Source organism: Lates calcarifer, unplaced genomic scaffold, assembly GCF_001640805.2.
Source record: "Lates calcarifer isolate ASB-BC8 unplaced genomic scaffold, TLL_Latcal_v3 _unitig_5647_quiver_3124, whole genome shotgun sequence".
Classification (NCBI taxonomy): domain Eukaryota; kingdom Metazoa; phylum Chordata; class Actinopteri; family Centropomidae; genus Lates; species Lates calcarifer.
Window position 1 is genome coordinate 1,790 of NW_026117639.1, and position 8,202 is coordinate 9,991.

Genomic DNA, 8,202 nt, shown 5'->3' on the forward strand with positions numbered 1-8,202 from the left:
ATAAGTTTAAGATTAGGAATCATAATGCAACATTATTGATGCTGCTGATTGTTGTTTAAAATGTCTGAGCCTGAGGTGACGTCTTCAGACATCAGTTTTGTCCTAAACTCGAAGAGACTGACTTCACAATGATATTAAAAAAGCAGTATATCCTCACATCCACTAGTCTAACAATCATTTAATCCTTTCAGCTCTGATAATAAAGATAAAGGGGAATAAAAGCGTTGTGGACAAATTTCTCTGGCATGTGAAAGCACCTTATTCCTCATTTGAAGACTTCACAGGTTAGATGGGGATTTCTTTGTCTCATTAACAAAAAAACTTTATCTTTAAGCAACACATCCTCTTCTTTTCTCTAAACCACCTCCCTCGTTGTTTCAGCGCAGTCAGCCAGGATTGTGAATGAGTCACATCCTCTAAACCTCTGACCTTGTGAGAAAGTGGGCAGCCAGGAGTCTGCAGTTCACTCAGCTTCCAGGAATCAGTGTGGGATTCCCCCCCTTCCTCCTCCTCCTCCTCCTCCCCCTCCTCCTCGTCTTCCTCCCTCCCCCACTGCCTGTCTGCCATGTTGTTCAACACAGGGGTTCACCACATGCCTTTTTTGTAGTGCTGCTGATGACAGGAAAGAGAGCTTGTACCTGCCAGGTGGAGGTGAACTCTGTTTCATTATTGGCTGAGAGGAGTTAAATGGGAGCGGTGGGACTCCTCCTACTTCCCTGTCTACTCAAAAAGGCACTAGTGGAGGCAGCGAGGAGTAAAAAAGGAGAAGGAAGTAACACAAGTAGAGGAATTCTGAGACAGACGAGCGTCAGGGAGTAAAACAGCTGAGACAGTCACAGGTAGGTGGTGGTGTTTTTGCATCAGTTTCTGTTTTCCACTGGATGATGTTTAAAAATCAAGGTTAAACTGTTTGAAATGAAGCTTCTTCATTGTGTGTCTGTTTTAAAAGAGAGCACCGGTGCATCCTTCTGATCTTCAAAAATTAAAAAAAATCAAGCTGCTCTCTGCTTCTCCTAACCTCTGGCCGGGTCTCAATCTCTATTGAACTTTGAGACTTTTTAAAACTAAACTTTGCATGGACTGCGTCAGTTTACATGCTGCTTTGTTTGCAATCTAAACCCAAGTGACAGTGGCGACCTGAATTACCCCAAACAGTCACGATCATCCCTCATTTGTATTTGGAAGGAGAGGAATTGCGATGTTTGACACGACTGATCGGTCAAATAATCGATTAGTTGATCGGCACTGACAATTTGATTAATTATCAAATGCCTCTTAGATCTGCTGCTTTTCTGTGCATCATAAACTCAACATGTCTTTGTTTCTGAATATCGTCACATTCGGCTCTGAGGAAATTTATCTGGGTATTTTCACGGTTCTGTCCATCAGATAAGAAGCTTATCTTGATTGGAGAGGACCCGTTGTTACATTCTCATGGTTGTAGAAATGAATGAGCCCGTTCTACAGTAATTGGGCAACATCCTCCCATCCAGCATGTGATCACTGATTACTCATTTTTCAAGCAATGATGCCAAACATTGGATGGTTTTTGGCTTCTGTCACTTGTTGCCTCTCTTGTCTTAAATCATAGAAAACTTCTCTTTAGGTTCTTTAGGTTTAGGTTTCTTGTTGAGAGTAATACAGTGTCACCGTGTTTCTTGGGTGTTGTTTTAACGACCCCAGAGCTCGACACAAAGAAAACGGTGTTGTAGAAATTAACAAGCCGGTCCTAATTGGGTAACATCCCACAAAGGCCCACCTGCTGAGTGACGTCGGGCCTGTGACTCGAGCTCCAACCCTCCCCTCTGTCGTCATCGGCCCGCTCATCGGCCTCATTGTTGAACTCATCCGAAGCGTGTATAACTCACAGATGACAGTTATTTTAGCTAACGGCGTTGCTGCTGCTGCTGCTGCTGCTGCTGCTGCTGCTGTGTCTGCACGTCTCCGAGCCCTCGAGGCTGTGAAGTTGCAGGCAGGTAGAGACGTGTGTGTTGTGAAAGTGTGTGTATACAAGAACAGGTGGGGGGTTTGTGTAATGAAGGAGTATCAGTTGTCTTGTCTGCTGGTAGTTGCCCTGGAGGCTCAGTTAGAGCAGCGTCACACAGGGAACAGATGGTCAATGGGTGTGTGACGTGCTCTATTGACTTTCTGACTCAGACACTGCTCCATGCTGCAGTGGTAACTCAGTCTAATGTGTAGTCAGACAAAATATATTGATGTCTGGGTGAGGTTTTGTACTGCAGCAGTGGTAACACACAGGCAAATGTGTAATCTGACAAATACTGATGTCTGAGTGAGGTTTTAGCGCTGATATAAAAGCCTAACTTTGATCTAAAGCCTGTTTAACTGCTCACAAAGAGGTTAGTATGACATTGCTTCAGCAGTGTGAGGGGGCTGTCATAAAAATTTAAATGCACAGGAAGGGTGTTGCTGCTTCAGCTCGCCGGTGTCAAAGCAGCAAAAGCTGCAGAGGAGAGGAGCAGAATCAACAGCACACCACCTTCGCCTCAGTTTTGTTTTTATTTGCGTGAACATCTTCCTTTTCCTTTCCTTCTTTCCTCTCAGAGCTGCGTTCCTGGAAAGCTGACAGGCAGATTGATCGCTCAGACGTGCAGCAAAACATGGCCTCCGTCGCTCCCTTCGGCCGCAGACAGTGGGCGTCCCAGTCACTGAGGGTCACCGCCAAAGAGCTGTCCATTGTCTCCGCACGGGGCAAAAACACCGCCATCGCCGAGCGCTTCTCCAAGTAAGTCTCTCCTCACCTTTTCTCCCCCCCATCTCTCTCTCCCTCTCTTTGGCTTTGACCATGACTTAAATAATTTAGCAGCAGCCACTCAGCAGATAAGTCACTGTCTCACCCAGTTTTCTGATCAGAAATGAGGCCACACGTCTCCCTAACAACATCTCGCCACTCAGCTGTTTTCAGTTTCCTCTTTTTAGTGAAAAAGAATGTGGTTACCACACACATCAACCTACCAGTTTCTGTTTCTGGAGTAAAACTAAGAGTTGAAGTCACAATAAAAGCAAACCACCACCCAGAACTCCAACCTTTTACCTGTTAAACACAACAAATCAAGTTACTAAATTTATGAATTGCACGGTGGGACGTCCTGTCTGTATTTACTCCATCTGTCCACTAGGAGTTAGTGCTGTTCTGTGTCTGTGAGTGATGAAAACACCGTTCACAGTAGGTTTCCTCCTCTTAACAAGGAGTTAGAGTCTCAGAGCAAAGAGATGAAATATTTTTCTACCAAAGTCTTATAAAACTGATTTTCTGCGGCAGTTCCAGACTAAACAACTATTACTGTTTGACTTCTGAGACTGAATTTAGATTTTAACCCCGTAAAACATGTAAGAATATACATATAATGTGAAAAAATACATATATACACGTTGATATCCACACTTTCTTTCTTTGTCTTTTTTAGGGAAACACTAAATTTAGTCTTTGAATAAAGAAATAATCAAACATGCAAAGAAGTTTACTTGGTTTGAATTAAACTACAACAGAAACATTTTGTCTATTAACTGATTAGTCAACTGATTTTATTAATCAGCAACTTTTAGGATAATTAATGAATAATTTCAGTAATTTTTCAGGCAAAAATGCCAATAATTCACTGGTTATCGTAGCGTGTGTGAAGGAAAAACTGAATATTTTTGGATGAAACAAACTATTTGAATATGTGTGTAAATAGTGCTTAGTATTTTCACTATTATCTGACATTTTATGGATTAAATAACTAAACAATTAAGAGATAAATCTAGAAAATAAATGGCAGATTAACCTCTTAATCACTGCTGATCTGGTGGTGGGTCAGTTGCAGGTGACAAATAAATAAATTAAAGTAAAGTCAGCTTTGGCCTGACATAGTGTTAAACATTCAGACTGTTTTACAGACGTAAAAGTGAGACAGAGATCTTTTTAGATGAGTTTTTTAAACAGAAATGGACCAAACACTGAATCGACTGCGTGGGCTGAAGATTTTCCATCCAGATTCACTGCAACACATGAAATCATCTAATGTTTTTGGAGAGGAGCAGGGGACATTTCATCTTCATTTCCTGGGTGTGAGTGTAGCAGGGAAGGGCAGGACCAGATGCCTCTGCTTCTTAGTTTGTCTGACATTCTTATATCCATCAGCGTCCTCTCATCCACTGTCTGTCCTCCTCCTCAGGTACCAGATGGCAGCAGAGGAGGGGCAGCGCAGAGAAGAAGAAAGCGGTAAGAAACCATGTCCAGTATGAAATAAATCTCGTCTGCACTCGCTGATCCTCTCCCTCACAGCGAAGGATGAAGCGTTCAGATCCTTTACTGAAGCTTTTACATAAAAACAAGTTCACACAGCGCAGATTGAACCTTTGAGCATCGGGTAGTTTTTAATCTTGTCTCCAGTAGCGAAGCGTATCACGTCAGCCGGCGACGATTGGTTTGCTAGAACCGAGTGTAGTGAGTAGACTACAGCAGCTAGTGTGGCAGAGTTTGTGATGTAGAAACCTCAGAAGTGTCTAAGAGGAGTTTCTGATGCTTCAGATAAAAAAGAAACTCTGTGTTTAGGAGGATTACTGTCTAAAAACAGACGGCAAGGACAAACACGAATTGTAATTACTCTCACAAGGGGGGAGACAAAGGTTCTACACGGCAGGTTTGAGTAAATGTATTAAAGCAACCATCCTCTGCATGAATGAGTCCTAAAACCAGGAAGTAAGTTAGCACGTCAGCACTCCCAGTTCCCTCGTCTCTCGTAGGTTTCAGTTAAATGAGGTCTGTGGTTTTATCACAAGCTCAAGACATTTTCAGGTTTGATACTCCGACATTTTAACGGTGTAAAATTACTCAGGCTGCAAATAACAGTTATTTTTAATTAATCTGCCACTTGTTTTTTCATTTTATTGATTGATTCTTCCACTTGAATCATTTCAAGAATTGTTGTGTAGCTTAAAAATGTTTTTCCCGTCAGGACTGTGTCGTCATGGTTGACTGACATCTCTCTCACTCTCCTGTTTTTATTTATTTTTTGCTAAATTTACTCCTTTTATCAGTCATTGTTAAATGGACACCTGCAGAGTATTTTTCTTGATGCTGCCAGATGATTAAATGTTTTTTGTACGTGAAATCGATCACGTTCAGATAAACGCAGTGCAGCAACAAGTACTATATTTCCTCCAAAATGTAGAGGGTAAAGTACAAATACTTAAAAATCCCACTCAGTTACTTTCCACCTCCTGTTTCCACTCACACATACAGCTGCTAGCTTTCCTCCCACACCTGTTGATCCACATGCAGCAGATTCAGAGAAGCTTCATTTCAGAGACAATAATCTGAGAGTGAGACGTCTGCTGCTCACACACACACACACACACACACACACACACTCTGCAGTGTGTGTGCAGAGCGCCAGTAAAAGTAGGCGAGCAACAATGGCATCTGCTGTCATGCCGGCGGTAACAAGACGCCTCCGTCCCACCTGATCTGCGTGGGGAGGCTTGTTAGTGCCGTCTCTGGGGACAGAGCACAGCGGGGTGGGGGGGTGTAGGGAGGTGTGGTCAGAAAGCTTCTTTACAATCTCAGGTAGACCTGCTCCTTGACTGGAGAGCACACTGGTATCTCCAAACATCCACTTCTCATTAGTTGGGAGTTTTTTTACTCTGAGTAGGAAGAAGAGGAATTTTCTCAACTTCTAAAGGAACATTGAATATATGGAATTTAGAAATAAATATTTTTCACAGAACAGCAAAGACGAAAAAAACAAATTAACCAATCCAGGCAGCAATTTGAAGGCCTTGCCTTGACTTTCAGGGATGTTTTAGTGGATATTTTCCACGTTTTACACACAAATAATCAATTAATCTATTTTATATTTACATTTATGCATCAGTCAGTCCCAAATCTAAACACTGACACAGACACAAAATCAGTCACAGGCCTGTTCCTGAAATCCAAAGCAGCGCTATATATCAGTACCAGACTCCATTGACAAAAACAGGAATTTTAGGGAGCAGAACACAGGATTTGCTGCCTTCCATTAGTTTGTTTGTTCGTGTTATTGTGTGGCACTTTTACTTATTTACAGGATCTGAATACTTCCTCCACCACTGAAAGTCACACAATAACACAAAGAAAGAAACAGATCGAGGCAGCGGGTATACCAGCAGCTCATGTGCTCTGCTTCCTAAAATAACCATATTTGTCAATGGAGTCTGGTAGCCATAATAAACAATGTTTCTGGTTAAACAAAAAGGGTCTTACTCTTTAATAAAAAGGTCCATCTCTTTGTCAGACACAATCTGAGCCTGTCAGTGGCAACAACAACATACTTTGATGTTGCACCGTTTTATTTGACTACACCGCAGCAGCTGTAGACTTTTTTAACTTCCTTGTTTTTAATGCAGAACATCAAACAGGAATTTTACTTTCATGAAGATCTTCTCTTATCTTTTTTTTTTCTTTCTTTGCACTTTAGTAAATCAGTGAATCTTTTCAGCAGAAAAAGTAAAGGTGTTACTCTGCTGTTACTCGACTCCAATCCCTTACATAAACATCAGATGTAGACACCAGTCCTGGAGGCTTATCAGAGGATTATTATTCATCCTGGTTTGGTCACTGTGCAGTTCTTTGTGAACCCCCTGTTTAGGTTTCCAGCGCTCTCTCCCCTTTTACCTTTTTCTCATTTCCTGGACTTATTTTCCCTCTTTCCCTTCACTGACTGTCTCTGTTTCTGATTTTCTCTCCCTCCTCCTCCTCCTCCTCCTCCTCCCTTCACTCCCTCTCTGCTTCCTTCCCCTCCTTCCTCCCCCCCTCTCTCTTCGTGTTGTAGACTGGGGGGGCTGGTTACTTCATGCTGCTCTGATCACTTCTCAAGGCTCGCACATCTGGGACAGCTTGTAGCATTTCCAGCCGGCCAGCAACTCAACACACACTCACGCACGTAGATACACACTCAAAACGCCAACTGGACAGCCGGGTCGTCCACCGCCTCTCTCTCTCAGGTTTTTAACTCTCTTAACTTTTGACAAAAAGAGGAAAAATTTTTTCCAGCTCTTTTCTGTAAGCAGCAGCTCCAGGTTTACAGACGTGCATGCTGAGCAGCTCTTTGTCTTTTGTGCAGTTGTTTCTTCTTCTTTACATACTTGAAACTTTTGTTGCTTGTTTAAACATTTAACTTGTGTGCAGCCGCTGTTGCGTTTTAGTTTTAGTGTTAAGTAGTTTTTTGGGTTTTTTTTTTTTTTTTAAAGCTTCATTCAGCAGGATCGGAGGATCAGGTGGCGTGAGTCCAACATTGATGGAATTCACTGAGGAAACTAAAAGCAGAGTCAAAGAGTGTGGCAGGCATCCCTCAGTGTTCTTCCTCTCCACCAAAGTCTGTAGGAATAATGAGTCATTATAGCTGGAGTGCTGATGTGTGACTGTCTGTGTGGCTGGGAGATCCTCTGCCTCCTTGTCACTTCTACAAGTCTTTGTTTGCAGGGTAGTCGTGACCAGAACTGACAGAAAATGAATCGTCAGTTGTTTTACTCTAACTTATGTGATAGTTAACAGAATATCTTTGGGTTTTGTGCCGATGGTCGGACCTCGCTTTGACTTTCAGGGATGTTCTGCTGGTTACTGGCCTGTGTCCATCTACAGAGACCATTTTATTAAAGAGTAAGATCCTTTTTGTTGAACAAGAAACATTGCTATATAGCAATACCAGACTCCATTGACAAAAAAAGCAATTTAACCCAGCAGACTGACTGAAAGTCACACAATAACACAAACTAACTGGTGGTACTCCAGTAGCTCCTGTGTTCTGCTCAGTAAAACTACTGTTTTTGTCAATGGAGTCTGGTACTGATATATAAGGATGTTTCTGGTTAAACCAAATTATCTCAATCTTTCTGTACACTAATCAGTTAATTAATTAAATTAACTCTTTTTTGAACCAGTTAACTTTTTTAAGCAAAAATCTCAATCATTATCTGGATCCAGCTTCTCAAATGTGATAATTTGCTGCTTTTTGTCTTGTCTTTTTTGTGTGTGTTCTCTTGGTTCTCCCTTTTAATTTGAAATAAGACAACTGATGCTGCATTTAAGTCTGAGCTTTAGTTTGAGTAGTATCTAGTTAAATGTATGAATCTTCTTCAGGTTGCAGAAGCTCTGCCCTCGACGCTGCGCAGCGGAATCTAAGTGTTTTAAAGAAACGCTGGAGCAACAACAACAAC

General features: G+C 42.0%; 1 long non-coding RNA gene across 1 annotated transcript; it reads left to right on the forward strand.

Moving 5' to 3' along the window:
* Positions 1-749: 749 nt before the first annotated feature.
* LOC108875480 (uncharacterized) lies at positions 750-4,204 on the forward strand. The gene is made up of 3 exons (XR_001959880.2): positions 750-839; positions 2,566-2,746; positions 4,179-4,204. It is a non-coding gene; the product is annotated as an uncharacterized LOC108875480 (long non-coding RNA).
* The last annotated feature ends 3,998 nt before the right edge of the window (positions 4,205-8,202 follow it).